The sequence below is a fragment of the Ambystoma mexicanum genome, chromosome 9 (genome assembly GCF_040938575.1).
Source record: "Ambystoma mexicanum isolate Mex_15411 chromosome 9, UKY_AmexF1_1, whole genome shotgun sequence".
Lineage (NCBI taxonomy): Eukaryota > Metazoa > Chordata > Amphibia > Caudata > Ambystomatidae > Ambystoma > Ambystoma mexicanum.
The window spans coordinates 554,151,433-554,169,147 of NC_090931.1; the positions used below are offsets into that span (position 1 = coordinate 554,151,433).

The window sequence follows — 17,715 nt, forward strand, 5'->3', positions numbered from 1 at the left end:
CCCTGCAAGTAAGCCTCTTCGAAGTGTCCCTTGGCTAACTAGTGGGTTGACCAGCTTGCGCAGGACCTTTTCTCTGACATCACCGCCATTTCGAAGAGTCCCTTGAAACTTGGTATATCGCAAGCTCTTTTCATGGCACTCTCACACCGAATTTCGTGCACTTAGCATTCCTAGGGATGAAGTAAAGAGAGAGCGCGCAAACCGGAGTACACATGGTTACTGTGTTGCCCAGCCGTGGTGACGAACTTCGCAGGTGCCTTGCTGCTGTGCCCCGAGGCCTGCTGCAGTGAAACTGGCCTGATCCATTCACCAGGAGCAGAGAAATTGTCACTGTCCGGCCAGGGATTCAACGCTGTAGCTTTGCTACGACAGCCGCAGAGCTGCAGAATTGCCACATTTGAATCTGCAACCGAAGTGGACTTGACTACTGAAGTGTGGTCCGGAGTGCACTGGGGTCGTACTTGCAACCCTTACCGTTGGACCCTAGCGCATCCATCCATTACGCACAAGTGTCCCCTGAGGGCCACTCACCTTTCCACAGGTAGCCCGAGCTACCGTCCCTTTCCCAACTCCTGGAAACTGTTCTGCCCTCTTACGGAGGCCCTCCGCGAATAGTGGGAACTTATTCTGCATCACCTCACCCACCTTCCTGAGCTGCTACAGACCCTACAAGAGACCCTGTGTTCGCCCTTCTGCACTATTGCGTGCACCAGCTTTTGAAAGTACATTTGAGCACTAGGCTCCACTCTTCGTAGGGACTGGACTGCCTCACAGTTAGGATTTGATCATTGCAGTATTGCCTAAAGTACAACAAGGCAAAAAATAAGCGGTATCCCATCGCAATTTGCTATACGATTTAGAAATCATGTCGCAGCAACTCAATACGATTTATGGTACTGAGCGCAGATTTTAAAGGCACAGATTACTGTGCCTTTTTATTTAAACTTTGCGCTCGGTGCACCGACAGTGTGCAGGCAGCAGTCAGAAGCTCCCCGGCTGGGCTGAATACATTGTATCAATGTATGAGCCCAGCCCGGGTGCGGCATCGAAGTCACGTGGAGAAGAGACTACAGCAGGAGCACCCCAGCTCCACTCACAGACCAGGCTTCAATCCGATGTAAGGAGTCATGCTGGGATGCTTAGGAGAGGGTGGGGGAGGGTGCACGCCTTCTGCAAGCCCCTTGTCTGAGGGGCTGGGTGTTAGCAAGTGGCCGCCGCCTAGGAAGAAATATTTCTCCTGCCCGTTCGGGTGGGAGAGATATTAATTCCAGCCACTTGCTAGTACCCAGCCCCACAGTAACACGGCATGCTGGCAGATTGTCTTTCAAATATTCTTGCATTCTCGTGATTCGCGAGAAGGGAGGAATATTTTAAATGCCCTCTGCAAGCAGGCTATGTTATTACTGCAGGCCTGGCTGCTTAGAAAGTGGGAGTTTATACCATCTCTCCCGCCCGGATGAGCACAAGGAATATTATTTACTGCCACTTTCTAAGCACCCAGGCCCTGCAGTATCACAGCCTGCTTCAGATGGCCCATTAAATTTTCTTTCAGTCTCGTGATTAAAAGGTGCCACAAGCGCTTTAATCACGAGACTGAAAGAATATTTTAAATGCCCTCTGTAAGCAGGCTATGTTGGTGGCATAGGGTGACCAGACGTCCCGGTTTTGCCGGGAATGTTCCGGTATTTGGTGCTCGGTCCCCCTTTCTCAAGATTATGTTACCATTGGAAACTGCAGTGGTCCCATTTTTTTGTAGCAGGTCTTCATAGCTGGCAGGAAGGAATGCACAATCTCACACAGAAGAAATGCTTAATTTTACAAGTTCAAATAGTGTTAGTTTGTAATAAATTAATTATAATGTGTTTCTTTGAACAGTAACACTTAAATCCCCCTTCTCCTCCAAACGCTACTGAAGTCTAGTGCCTTGACAGCCACTTTCAAGAGTTAGTCCTACTTTCATGTTAGTTGCCCTGTCGCGGTTTTTTACTTTTTAAATGTGGTCACCCTATGGTGGCATGATGGGCATTACAAAGACGTTCCATTACAAAGACGTTCCAAAATGGATCAGGGTGCACTAGAACCCTGGCTTTCAGTCTCATGATTAAAGTATTCGTGGCACCTTAATCACGAGATGGAAGGTATATTTAAAGGCCCTCTGCAGCACCATGCTGTTGTTAGTGCGGGGCATGGGTGCTTAGAAAGTGGGTGGAAATAATTACCACTTTCTAAGCACCCAGGCACGCACGAATAACAGCATGGTGCTGCAGAAGGCCTTTAAATATTCCTTCAGTCTCGTGATTAAGGTGCCACAAGCACTTTAATCACGAGACTGAAAGCCAGGGTGCCAGTGAAACCTGATCCTTTTTGGAACATCTTTCTATGGCAGATACCTGCAGTTTTAAAGCACAGTGCTATCCGTCCAGATAATCTGACATAAGACTGTGACATGCCAACATTCTGGGACCAGCTTCAAAAATATAAGTAGCATATGATAAAATCACAGGAGATGCAAAATCAGTTTTACCCAATGAAAAGACAAAGAAATAATCTGGGGGTTAACAGCCACCGATTATCACTAAACAGCCAGGCAGCGAGGAAGCTGAAACAATAATACCCACTGAAAAGCTATACATCCTATATAAATCCTATGTCGGCAAGTGCCTGCTTAGTGGAGGAACCGGTGTGAAAAGGCAACGAGGTGATAACTCCAAGGGAAGTAACAGCTGGAAGGGCTCCCGCAAATGCAGCTTGTAAGGCATTAAGCCCCAGAACAAAAGTATATACAGATAAATATATTGCTATGTTATTATATAACACTGCAAATTGGCATTATAGGGCAGTTGCTGGGGACATCCCCGAGGGCATGGCCCTTATCAACTGAAAATATTGAAAGGCCCCAATGCTGTCCCCGATTGCAGGGCTCGTTGGTAGCAAGTGACTGGCAGTAATATTTCTCCTACCTGTTCCGTGGGTCAAATATTTCCAGCCACTTAAGCACATTGCTGTGGGAAATGAGTTACTCTGTCTGTTTTGTAGACATTGGAATGTGTCTGTAGAGGAAGATAACAGGCAAGAGGATTTCACATTGACAACAAAAAGAAGAGTCCGAGAGGTAAGAAAAGTGTAGCCCATATTTTTTATACAAAAAAATAATAATAATAAAACTTATTTTGTGTTTGGTGCCATGGCGGTGCTTTACATGAATGGAACTACATTTAAAAGGCCTTTTGCAAGCAGGTTGTGTTATGGGGCTGTCATTTTTAATCTTATATTCAGGGTGTTGTTCTTTGCAAATAAACAACCATTTTATGGTTCTTGAAACACAAAACTAATATGTGTACTAATTAGAGCTTAGAAGGTATGTGGCAAGTTGCTTAAATTGCTGGCAAATTCCAGCTTTACTGCTTACCCAAACTGTGTGATCCTGGGCAAATCATTTGACCCAACCCAGCCACACCAGTGTGCTGGCAAGAACAGAAATGTGCATTATTTATCCTTCGGCAGTGTTGGTGGCCTGATGGGCATTACATTGCACAATTTGCTGCTAACTTGCCACTCAATACTTCCCACAATGCCATGGAGTCACAAAATGCAGTGCCTGTGTGCCATAGGTTTAGAGAAGAGATTTCCGACCTCTTGTGCATCCTGATGATTTTTCTGTTGGCTTTTAGGTATCCAACGGCACTCCCTCTTTAAATCATTTATTTTGATCTTTTAATCATCTCACTTTTTGCTGACTTGCAATAAGCCCGACCACAAATGGAGGATTACAGGTTACCTTGCTGGGCCCATTTGTCTTGCAGATGAGACTTTACGACACTAGTAACTGGTCGGTGCTGCATCAGGGCCCCACTGACCTGGGCAGACCAAGAGACCGGCATCTGGGCATTTGGTTCTGCAGAATAAGATGACTTATGTCCATAATTTGTCACAAACTCCTTTTAGCTGCTGTCTTCATCTTGGGGAGTTGCGTGCAACTGTTTTATGCCAAACACTAGCTAAATGAAACTTGATAATTAAATAAAAATGACACACGCACAATTGCATCTTTATTGATGTCTTGTTGACAATTTGATGGACACTGCACTATGCACCAGTGACTGCTGCATGGCCTCGCTGCACAGAGCCTTGAACTGAAAAATGTTTTCAGAGCTTTTTTTAAAATCAGATCTTTTTATGTGGTCCGTTCATGCAGTGAACCTTTACATTTTACAGACACTCATTGCACTAATGCAGTGATCCCCAACGTGTAGCTCGGGAGCAACATGTTGCTCGCGGCACCCTAAATTGTTGCTCACCAGTTGCTATCGGCCATGGCGTGGAGGCCTAGAAGGTGGTGCTGAAGGTATGAGACCTCAGTAGCAATATAGCCAGGACAGAGTCCTGGACTGTGCAAGCTGTGGTTCCAGCTGGCTTTTTCTTTTTACATGCAAGATTTGTTGCCACCCTACAAATTATTTTTTGGTAAATGTCCTTTCTTATTCTAGCAGTGTCATTGTTAAAACTGTGTCATCTTCAGATACTTTGCTCAGCTGACAAATATATTCATGAGCAAAATAATTGAACCAAGTTTGTGTCCTGGAGAAAATTGCCATTTTCTGTTTTTTTGTAAAGCTATAAAGGACAAATAAGCGATATGCATACACAACTTCCCTTTATTAAATAATTTGCATGCCCTGCCTTTTGTACAAGTGAGGTGTGTGTTTGATGCCACCATGCGTTATATTTATTGGAAATATGAATTTTAGTGTCACCTATATTTTATTACATAGTGTCCTAGTGGAAAAATGGTAATCGTTTGATGCTCTGCGCATCTGGTACGTGCATAATGGTCAGATAAGGTAAATTCATGCCACATTTTTCAGAATTAATTTGCTCTATATTCAAATCCAATTAAGTTAGTGTTAATAAGTTTAAATTAACAAGCCAATTAAGTAATCCAAATACTTAGTTAACACCACATCACCCCTCTATGAAGTGGTCATCACATGCTCAAAGTTTTGACCAATGTGTGCCTCTAAGCCTGGTTTAAAATCCTTTTTGGGCAGAGAAACGAGGCTTCAAATCCTTCAGAAAAGTATTATGTTTATTCCTAACCACTTTTTCACCAATGTAAAAGGCTTCAGGAGCTTTAAAATGCACTATTTGCCATTACACTCCAAATTAATTCTTAGGAGGCAACCTCCAAAGCCCCTCGTCAAGTGATCTTTGAAGCCGTTCAGAATGACTCAATCAATATTTATATAATCATATTTCTCCATTAAGTTAACATTTAAAAACATGTATATTTCATAAAATTCACATAGAACAAGCCTAAAAAAAAGCAGCTTTAACATATCCAAACAAGCTATATATAAAAACCGGTTCATTGCAATTCATTATATAAAACATAGCTCCCATGCATGTCCATGCTTACGCAAAACAGAGAAACAGCAGCCAAGTAACACAAAATTTACAAAACCTTCATCGACTCCTATTTTTCAGCCACACTTTTTGCTTCCACCAGCACACCTTCTTAATTTATTGAGGCGTGGGTATGTTCAAATGTACCATTAGCATCAGCCTCCTGCATTCTAGGGCTCTTATTTCACAGATTTCTCCTTGTGATCCGATATGTGTACGTAGGTCTGCATATAAAGCTAAAGAGGGAAGCCTATGTATATATTGGACATCTGCCTCTCTCTGCATTGGACAAGCTCTAAGAGAGCTATTTTGAGTTGACTAAATTTGCCAAATTTAGTTATATCCCACCCCCTAACCAAATGGGCAGTGCCTTACAACCCCCAAAGCATTTTTTCTTTTCCAGGGGAGGCTGCAATCGCACTTGCACTGAAATTCACTCTATGATTAGCAGAGAATCCCAGATGTGCTTTTAAAAAATAAATTACAAATCTTAACTGGCCCGACACCTTCAAACTGAACACCACCAATTTAGCTCATAAGGCGCTAACAGGTGTATCTGCAAGGAGTCCTGATATTTGGCACAGGAATTTATTTTGCAACTCCTCCAGGGCATAACAGTTTGTACCACCCTAGATTTCGCAGCCAAAAAAATCATGCAACAGACCTTTGCCTTATATGCCTGCATGCACTTGTCCGATCAGAATGCCCCAAACTTGAAATACAATTTTTAAAAGCCCTGTAATCCTTAATGAAGCCTTTTCAGCTGTCTTCTTAAAATTACTGACCAAAACACGATTCTTTGAGATAAAAATGAGACTGCCCCCTCATCTGTATATTCATTTAAAAACTAGCTAGAAGGTTTCACCCTCAAACACCATTGTTTCTGTTTCATCATATTACATTTCAAACTATAGTTCCCAAAACAGTCATTTGTGTTTAGCAGGTCCTGTTGGAGACCTGCCGGGGCTAAGTCCAAAATAGCCACCTCTTCGGTATAAAGAAGCATGCTATAAAATGTGCCCATCAGAGAAGGTGGGTTAAGTTTCCCAATAGAAGTAATAAAATTAACATCTGAAAGGAAAAAATGTACAATTCCCATCTTGTATAATGGGCAGACGCTGAGATGTCTGTGTATCACAATGGGATGAGATTTAATAAATCATTAGGGAACCCAATCAAATGTAAATTATGCCCCACTATGTTTTTATCAAATCAAATGCTTTCTCCAAATCCGAAATATGATCTCCCTCACTGTGTGTCTCCATGATGGGGCGTAGAGTGAAGCTGTACTGTACCCTCCCCTGAACCACTGCTTGGGAGGGCTTCAAGATATTGTTACTTTGAGTCCACTCCTCCAGTTTGAGCAACAAACATTTGGAGAATATCTTACTGGCAATGTCCGGTAAGGAAAGTGATCTATAACCGTGGGGGGCTGATGGACCAATGACTACTTGTCCAAGGAGAGGGCAGAATGCCTGTCTCGACAACTGCATTGAACATAAAACTATTAGTTTTAAGTGAATATCTTAATTTTATGTGAAATAGTAATTATTTCCAGTGCCTCCTTGTTGACCTTGAGCATCGCCAACGAGCCCCTCTGACTGTCGAAATCTTTGTGGTGCCGACCCTGGCCATTTGAAAATTAACTCAAGAGAGGATAGTGTTCGCTCTTTGTTCAATCTGAAATGAAAATGAATAACATTCCTGAAGAAAAACCAATCCACAATACAGTAATCAATGACTGTGGAACAGTATTTCTGATCTTGTATGCTTAGAAATGCACCATCTTCATACACCATTGTTAAAGTAGGTTGAAAGTAGGCTGTTGTGACAAATCCAGGGAATCTGGCCCTTCTTCCCAAGAGGGGGACCGTTCCATTAGGGAGGTGGGCCTGCTACACATGACACCCCTAGGGAAAAGGGCAAGCAGGATGCCACTGAGGGTGACTCCCCCACCCCCCCCCCCCAAGCAGGGATTGTATTCACCCTCCCTCATACACAGAATCCCATTTTATGTTTGATTATATGAACATTGAGCAGAGCTATAATGCAGAAGGCCATTTAAACATGGCTGGTGTGGTGTCTGACCGTTTATTGTTGACTTCCTTGCATGAAGAGCACAACCAATGGGTTACCCCATCTCGTTGCAGGGAGCACCATAAAGATCTGTGAAACCAAAACAAAGGGAGAAGCATGAGAGAGAGAGAAGCAGACCTGTGGAGTAACACAGAGGAGGGAACATCCCACATCAAGGTGGAGTCAGCAAGCAACACCACGCAGACGACATGGAGAGCGGACGAGTGAGAAAACCTGCAGAGCGCCGCTTCCTTCACAAGGCGGGGAGCCAGAAGAGCTCAGGTCTGCCCAACGGAGAAGAGACACAACCAGCCCAGAATAGGTCGACCAATGCCTACTGTTGCAGATGCCGAAGTCCTGTTGTGTATCAACCGGAGGAACCAATACAAGCGAAGAAAGGAGAAGGACCAGCAGGAAACCAAAGTTGCGGAACCGCAGTGACCAACAAGACCACCTCCCCCAACAAAACGCCACTACAGAGCACAAGGTATGTGGAACCCAGGGGGTTCCATGTGAAAAACTCTTTCACTGTAACGAAAAAGATCGATTTAGAAAGACCACTAACAGGCGATCTTTCTAAATCAAACTGTCACGCCCCTCGACAGACATGAATGCTAGGTGTACAAAACTCGGCAGGAGAGTGCCTTATACCCAGCGCTCACAGTCTCCAAATGCTCAAGTGGCAACTCGGTACGGCGGCGGTTCCATTGCAAAGATCCAGTGCAAGCTGGTCAGTTCACTGGATGGTCCAGGAACACTTCTCAGAAGGATTGCTTACAGGTTAAGTTGGAGGTGCCGAGAATAGTTAGTCCCACTAGTCCCACTATTCCAATGGTCCTTTGCAGACCTTCTAGGTCCGATCAGAAACAGGGGGTCCAACGAGACGACATTGGGCTCAGGGTGCCAAACCTTCAAGCGGGTCACCAGCGGTTCCTCTTCTCTGCTTCTTGGTTTCAGGATACTTGGCTCTTTTCTTAAGTTGGGTGTGAACTCAAGAGATCGGCCTGGAATGGGTGTAAGATGCCTTCTCTTATCCAGAATATCTTTTGCGCCAAAACGAAGAGGACTCAATGAGAGATCTGCTCTCATACAGCCATCCCAGACGTGGACCAATCACAGACCACAGTGGTCCCAGTTATTCCCAGCACACGAGACATCCTTGCATCCAGGATGTGTACTGGAACTAGACAGTCCAGCCCACACCCTGGGGGCACACACTCAAGGCATGCAGAAGCCCGTGAAAGCTTCCGTTTGTTCGACGGTCTGCATGATCAAATAAGGAATTTCCCAGGTCTGCTCGACCTTGCGAAGGCAAAGGGACAAGATGGCCAAAAGGACAGAACAAACAACCTCGTTGCAAGGCCATTTTAGACACTGGCCACTGTCTTGAGCCAAACGTGGTACGGACCATAGAGAAAGGGTTAAACATACATGAAAGGCAACAGCTGCCACCATCTCTGTACAAAGCACATTTGTACATGCACCAGAAAATCCTTTGAGGGTGTCTAGGGCCTTAAAAATGAAAAGGGAACCTGAGCGCACTGTACTGTAAGGTACTTTGTGCACTGATCAAATGTTGCTAAAGAATAGCTACAAAGTGAAAGACTAAGGGAAACAAAGTCTCCCAGTACTGACGGTTTTAAGGGCATGTCAGTGTCCCCATAATAAAATTAGCAAAAAGCCCAGCGAAGTGCAGCAGAAGGCTGGGCTCCACTAGCAAAAGTCAGGCTAGGATGGTCAGACAAAAGCAACAAGTTGGCTGGTTCACAATTGGAGGGAAAGTTACACATAAATGGAAATCTTTCCTAACAGATACCAATCCCAAGATGGTGACCGCTACTCAAGTGATTCGGCGGCCGTGCTGAGGATGCCCACATGAGCCAGCCAACGGTGCAGTCTGCTCAGCCTGCAGGAATATTCACCTCCCCTGCCGGCATGGAGTGGAGTGCGACAAGTTTACATAGGGACACAGGTTTGAGGTCGCCAGATGCTCCAAGTGTGGGACAGGAGTTTGGAGTGGAAGAGTGCCGGCACGCTCAAGGTTTGGTACTTCTAGGTGGGGTTCCCAGAGCAGCCTTTGACCTTTCCTCTGTAGGGGATACCAGAGTTGGAAGCCTTATGGGTTCCATGGCTGTGGTGGTTTGCCTTTTTGGAATTCCCCAGATTTGGGGGGTGAAGTGCAGTTTCAAAATGGGAAAGTCCTCTCAGAGCAGCGATACAGCCTTGTTGTTGTAGGGCCAGGACAAAGCTAAGAAGGCCAATACGGCGGTTGCTCAGATCCACAGTCCTGGCAACACTGGGGAAGATATGTCGCATACAGCTATTCAGCAGGGTCTAGTTAACCTCCCTGGAGAGATGAAGAAGGATTTCAGAACAGGATGGCCAACCTCTCCTCCAAGCTCACCTCGCTGGATGGAAGAGTTGCCGAAGCCAGAGCAACGTATTGAGGAAAGAGAGGACACCTCTGTGATGAAAATATGGCGATTCTGCCAATTTCAAATCAATGGACCATCTCCTCGGAGAAGCACATATTCACAGAAATGATCGTCAAGTTAAATTCTTCTAGAGCACCTGGTCCTGATGGGCTATCCGATGCTGTCCTGAAACGAGACTTGGGCGAACCTAATGGATCTCAAACTAACCCTAATTAACACAGTCAAGTTATTACCAACTATGTGGACTAAAGCAGTTCTGATTCCAATCTATAAACAGGGAGACAGAAACAACCCTCCCAACTTCAGACCCATTGCCCTGCTAGACCCATTGGCCAAATTGTTCGCTTCATACCTGCTCCAAAAACTGACTATATGGGCGAAAGCTTCAAACCGATTTGATAGTCGACAAACTGGCTTCACCTCGAATGTAGGAACTAATGAAAATCTCCTCATTCTAAATTTGCTAAAACATGAAGCCATACGAAACAACGTGCCCGTCCATGCAGCATTCATTGACGTGCACATGGCTTTCGATGCCATAAACAGGTCCATCCTGTGGGGAAAACTTGCTAAATGGAATTGCCCACTAGAAATAAGTGAACCGATCAAACTATTATATTCCAACACGACATTTTCGATCAGGCTAACAAAAGGAGGAACAACAACGGAGCCCATAAGAACATGGAATGGCCTAAAACAGGGATGCCCTTTAGCGGCGACCCTGTACAACCTGTACACTGCTGATTACGGCATGAATATCGACCCTTCAAATCTCAATCCGCCGAAGACAAACTCACTCCCGGTTACATATCTGATGTATGCTGACGACATCGTACTCCTAGATAAAACGCCATCTGGACTACAGGGGAATTTACGGATGACAGAATCATACAGGATCAATAACGACCTTTAGATTAATAACAAAAAAACTAAAATCATGGCACTAACTAATCATCATAAGTCTTCTACCCGAAACAGACCAACACACTTCATACTGGACAAAAAAGTGCTGGGCATAGTTACCTCTTTTATATCTGGGTGTACTACTAAATCAACAAAAGGAAGAAACAGCCTGGGTGACAACTCTGGAAGGTAAAATCCAAAGGCTGACACGCCAAGGTCTGATGCTACATAGGCGCTATGGAAAGTTTTCTGCGAAACCGATCATAGCATTTTACCGTCAAAGGGTAGTTCCTATTATTACATATGGGAGCGACGTCATAATCACTGCCACTAATATAAATTGCCAAAAACTAGAAGCTCTATACTGGCGGAAAATCTTCCATCTCCCAAGGAACTACCCAATGTCCAGAAAACGCTTTGAGGTAGCCCTACAATCACTAGCCTCAATGGTGCGCTGGAAACAGCTTGACCTCCTACGTAAGGTCATAAATGAAGACCATATTCCAGCGATGCAAATCCTGAAAATAACGCCACAAGCAATGTATAACACCATCCTGAAAGCATGGAAGACTAAATTGTTCGACCAAATGGCAAAGGAACATATTACAGAGGAAAATGTTGATAAACCGTCCGCAACGAGCAAAGATCAAGCTGCAGCGTAATGATTGGTCCAAAACAATGGGAGAGAAGGCATGTTATTAAATTAATCTACAATGCCCGATTGACATACGATCATTGAATGAACTTCCACATTACTTGGACCTTTTTCCGGACCCAATTATACGAACAATTTTTATGAAAATGCGACTAAATATCTTACCTACCAGACAAAGATTGTCCCTAAGTCGATCCATACCAAAAGAGGAAAATTTCTGTCGCTTCTGCAAGAACAAAGAGACACCAAAGTCTCTTAATCATCTAATCATGATATGTCCTGCACTAGTCGACAAGAGAAACCTCTTTGGAGACTTAATTAAAATGTTCTCAACAACAAGAACAAGGCGGCGACTCCAGATGGCTAAAACTCCTTCAAGGACAAAATAATAAGTTGATATATACAGTGGCACAATTTCTTGATAATATTTTGGAGCTTACCAAAGAACTTTTTTCTTTCCTCCTTTCTTTCTCCCTTTGTGAAATGCATTTTATAATCTGAATGTGAAATGTCGTTTGCAATCTAAATGAAAAGTTTATGTATAAACTATATCATTTTAATTTAAAAAAAGAAAAAGAAAAAAAAAAAAAAAGAGAGGACACCCATCTGTGAGCAAATGCTGTAGGTCTCCGAGACGGCTCAGTGCTTACTTGTCCGACATAGGTGCGACTCTTGATGCCAAACAGAAGGATATTGAAAGTCTCTCCAGGCGGAACCTCAGGGTGCTATACTTGGTTCTGTGGGGGACGTGGACCTCCTAGACTATGTTTGGGATCTTTACCGTTCACTTCTTGGCCTATCCAAAGATGTAGCTATTTAACTGGATCATATCCATCGCCTCGGAGGTCCCCCCAGGGATGCGGCCAATATTCCACCAAACGTCATCAGCTGGGTTCACTTGGTCTGCTTCAAATATTCCAGGATCTTGCCGTTGTTACTGTCCAAAAGCAAAAGGATGCTCCGCCCGCTCATTACACGGCTAAGGGAGGAAGGCATATGCTAGAGGTGGGGTTTCCCTGCGGCCTTGTTCTTTATGCTTGTAGAGTCTCAGCGAGTGATCAAATAGTCTTGGAAGGCTTAGGATCTTCTCTCCAGCTGGTCTGCAGACCCTCTTGGGGAGGGGCCATCCCCCTTGACAATGCCATTCACCAAAAGGTAATGCAAAGCCGCAGAGGAGGCTGTGGTCCAAGGTGAGGAAGGCTCGGAAGCCTGCAGTCCTTTTGTGGGTTTAAGTGAGAGTCAGGCAAAAACTTTAGTTTGTTCAGACTGCGTTGTGCTGTATCATGTGCTGCCCTCTGGATCGATCTGACACTGGGTTGGCCTTCTCCATCACTACAAGGACTCCAACTGCTCTTCAACATGTGTGGTTTGTGGCGGGGGCGATGGAAAGGGGCTACAGTTTGAAGCTCTGATGACTGGCATTAGCCGCGAGATATGTCAATTTCTCTACTTTAATTTAATTTTTTCAATTATATTTTATTTTGACTTAATACGGTTTTGAGTTTGGGAATTGGATCCAGGGGGGGTAGGGTTGTTGGATGCTGAGCTGCTTCTAGGGCCTTGACAGCCTTTTTGTCCACTGTTCTAGAATGTTTGCAGTTGGCATGGTTATGTCTTCCACTGTGTTTTCCTCGTGCCTGATAATGAAGTCGATCAGACTCCATCCAGAGTCGGAGTGCTTACTCTCAGTGTAACAAGCACAGATCAGTTTTGATCCATGATAAAGGCTGCTCTATCGCCCTGCTCCAGTAAACACACCTTTATCCCCTGGATGACGGCTAAGCAGTCAATGAAATGTAACCAATGACTGTTGCGTGGATAAACAAAAGAAACACAGCGCTATTTACACATTAACAATACTGCTTGACCACACCGTTTGTGCTCCGCCAGTCATCCAAATTAGTATTTTACACCATCTGCAGAACAGAAAACGTGTGTGTTCAGGTGACGTCCAATTATTTATCTTAACTCTGAGTGGATGTGCCCCAACCCTAAACAGCCAGCATCCCCTTACTCGCCAGCAAGGTGGTGTATCATACAAATGGTACTTGCCCTTAGTAAAATCTCCTCCATTGGGACGCCTGCTTTCACTCTGGCCAGCCTCACTTGGGTCTGCGCCTGCCCCCACCTGCGAGGCAAAAAACCTTGGGGTCATCTTCGACTCCACTCTCTCCTTCTCCTCTCACATCTTTGACATCTCTAAAAGGTCTGTCATCTACACCTCCTCAGAGGTACTCTACCCTTTCTCACTTTGCCCCAGAGGCTCACTGTCTCCAGAGCCTTAGGCTGGACTATTATAACAGCCTCTTCCTCAAGCTCCCTTCTTCAGCCGTGCACCCTCTACAACTCATCCAGAACAGAACCGCAAGACTTATCCTTGGCCTCAAGCCCAGGGACCGCATCTCTCCGGCGCTGAAATCCAAGTTCAAGATCCTCTGCTTTGTCCACAAGGCTTTCTGGGGCCTGGGACCTACCTACCTGCAACGCTGCCTACCTAAATACTGTCCCTCATGAGCCCTCCACTTATCTACCTCCAACCTTCAGCGAGTCAGCCGGTTCTGCAAGCAGAGATTTGAAAGAGATCCTTATCCTCAGCAGGTGCCTCCCTCTGGAATAGCCTCACTGCCGCCCTCCGCCTTGAGCCGGACCTTAATTTCCGGAAACTCCAAGACCTTCCTCTTCTCTTCCTTCGCTCTCCCTATACCCTGCTAACCTAGCTCCCTGCTCTCTCAATCTCTCCCTCCTCTTCCTTACAGCTTCCCCACTGGAGTATCCCAGAGTCTCACCAGTCCCATCCCAGGCACGCCTCCCTCAAACCCCCCCCCCCACCCCCGACAGTCCTCTCTCGCACTTGCCTCAGGGCCCCACACCTCAGGGTCCAACACTCACCCCCCCCTTAATGGCACTTAGAAATAAACTAAGCTCTCTCTGCACTTACCCCAGTCTCCAACGACTGGGTGCACTTGAACCCCTCTCTCCTCCCCCATTACAGTCTATGCACTTGCATGTTCCAAATGCAACGTGGCCGAGGATCGTCTGTTCTCCGTCTTCCCCACCGTTTGCCGGAATTTTTCTGTCATAACGATGTGAGCATCTTGGTGGTCTATGATATTTTAAGGGGGTAGTCCCTTATGAGGGTGTCAGATGACAACATTTGTTTGTGTTTTCCCACACTTTTCACATGTTGAGCTAAATGTTCACACACTGCAGTTAAAAGAAAATGCTTTTGGTAGAATATTGGGATTATAAATAAGGCAATTTTTACAACTCACCATATCGTTTGCAGTGCAATTGTCCCGATTAAATTGGGCTATATATATATATATATATATATATATATCTATCTATCTAGAAACCAGCTGGTGATGGTGGTACATATTAAATAACACCCAATGGATTTTGTGATGGCGGCTACACCTGATGGATTTAAAAGAATCCCCCATCCCTTGGTGATAAGGATACTGATGTGAATTGGGCCTTTGAACTTTAACTGATTCAAATACTATATTTATGGAATTATTCTCATCTTATGCAATTATAAAATAAACCATGAAACGTTGGATATTTTAGGACACCAGTTGATATGTTTACACTAGAACCCTACACACATGAAATTGAAATGCATGTGTGTGTATTCTTAAAATATTGCACATGTTGAAAATCCTATGCAGAGTCTTGCTAGGTCGTCTTATGTATTATTATGACCACCTTGCTCTTATGCTGCTTGCTTTTATTTGTCTTGTTGTTTTATGTGAAATTAAACTGTATTTGTACCATAGTAAAAAAAATGTCTATCTGCTTTGATGTCAAATGGTCACTTGATGACTTTTGGGATCTGTGGGGTAAACTTGAAAAAGTAACTTGTGGCTTAATAAAATATATCATAACCACTTTTTTTATATATATTTTTTGCGTTTATTCTCTGGAGAATGTACATGCAAGTCAAAAGGAGAGTGCTAGTTCATAATAAAATAAACGTTATTCAAGTCACTAATGACAAGATCTCTTTGCTTCTTCTTAAGGACAGAGTACGCTTCTTGTTCTTTATTCAGTGAGCTTTTTTGTCAGACACATAATCAGACTTTAGTTCCGCCATTGGCTCGATCACTGTAGTACTCAGGACAGACATCTCAATTATCAATGCCAGTCTGGGGGTTCTCTTTCCCAGAGGAATGTAGGGACATATCAAATTAATGGCACTCATTCGCAATAAGACCCACAAAAGGTAATTAAAGGGATAGTCCAGTAGAAAACGTTTTTTTTTTATATTGCCTATCTATTTTTTAAATAATACTAGCACTATTTTTTTTAAAACTTCCTATGGAAAATTGAGCTATTCAAGCTCACAATTCGCAAAAGCAAGCACATGGGCGCATCCATTTTGTGAAATGGATGCCCGCCTGTGCTGCTTTTGCGGCACTAATGAAGGAAAAGCCATCCAGCTGTAGTAAACAAAAGCTACCGCTGGGTGGCTTTTCCTTCATTGGTGCCGGGACTCGGAGGACGTGGACGGGGGGCCAGAGCAGGAAAGCTGCAGCTGAATCTTTTTAAGCGACCGCAAACATAAATACAACGTTGTGTTTGAAAACGCTGCGGTTTTTCTTTCCAAGTTTCTCAGGCTCCTCCAGCTCGGAGGAGCCTGAGAAACTCGGAAAGAAAAACCGCAGCGTTTTCAAAACACAACCGCGACCGCAAACATAAATACAACGTTTTTAAAGCTGTGGTTTTATTTCTAAGTTTTCCGGGCTCCTCCAGCCCGGAAAACTTAGAAAATATACCGCAGCTAGTGCTTATTTTTTAAAAAAAAATAAATAGCACTTACCGAGATTCAGCTGCAGCTTTCCTGCTCTGGTCTCCGGTCCGCGTCCTCCGAGTCCCAGCACCAATGAAGGAAAAGCCACCCAGCGGTAGCTTTTGTTTACTACAGCTGGCTGGCTTTTCCTTCATTAGTGCCGCAAAAGCAAAAGCCAGCACAGGCGGGCATCCATTTCACAAAATGGATGCGCCCATGTGCTTGCTTTTGCGAATTTTGAGCTTTGAATAGCTCAAAATTTTCCATAGGAAGTTTTAAAAAAAAATAGTGCTAGTATTTTTTTTTATATTGCCTATTTTTTAAATACAATTTTTTACTGGACTATCCCTTTAAGGGAGACCTTGCTTCCTCTGAATAATGTGTATCTGTCTCCCGTTTACTCTCGTCTTCACTGTACTTGGCGCACAACCCCTTTTAATGATCAGTACATCTAGTTGTTAAATGTTCAATAAAGTTGTGTTAGCAGGAACACCTTCCAACAGTACATCATGAAATGTAACCAGCGATTCTAATACATTATGTAGAACTCCTAAAGTAGCAGTTGCTGACACAGTATATTTAGAAGAACTCGCTAACAAAAGAAAGATATCGTGGATGGTCAAGTTGGCAGTTAGATTCAAAAGTAGTCTTAAAATCATATAAGCAGTGGCAAAAATGCAAGTTGCAAGCTACTAGCCAGCCATAAAAAGTCACTCGCCACCTCAATTCTATACATACGCACAGCACATCATTTCTTAGTAGCCAAGAGTCCAATTGGCTAGTGGAGAGTGCACATTGTGCACCCTATCAAGAGTCCAATATCACTAGCCATTGGCAAGTGAACATTTTGCACCCCGCCTGGCACAGATACGCCAGAAGGTGCAGCAGCGGCTTCCATTTCATATATCTCCTTTTGCAAACTTAGACACGTTTGCAAAAAGGACAAACTCAAAAACTGACTAAGATTTTTAAGTTAATAGAGATAAGCAGAGGGATTGGGGAAGCAAAGACGATCATGCAGCATTGCAGGCATCCATTTTGAGTAAATGGTAGCCATATGGCATTTTCAAAAGCATTGAAATGTAAACTCTTTATTTTGATGTTTAAATGAAGAGTTTAAAGTCTTTTTCATTGCCTTACCCACTGGCACAAATCTAAACCCGAATGCACTGCTAAAAGGGGCGGGGCCCTTCGTCAAAGGTTACCCGACTTGTCATTGTCAAATTTTCTGTAGAGTCCTTAAAGACTATGCCGATTATAGCCCTCTGCACCCATGGTGAACAGCAGAATAAGTGAGTAAGTTCAAGAAATAGAAGTCAAAAACAAAGGTGTTGCTCCTTCTGAGCCAAAGCCGCAGCTACTCCCTAGTCTGCCAAGACTGCCCCACTTTGGCTTTGCGCACTGCAATACAGGTAAACCGGCATCGGCTTAGCGGAAGACACTACTTCCCT

At 44.1% G+C, this 17,715-nt stretch overlaps 1 protein-coding gene across 1 annotated transcript in view; it reads right to left on the minus strand.

The window, feature by feature from the left end:
* SMG8 (SMG8 nonsense mediated mRNA decay factor) overlaps positions 1-17,715 on the minus strand; it is a 195,712-nt gene that overhangs the window by 175,590 nt on the left and 2,407 nt on the right. The window lies entirely within an intron of this gene.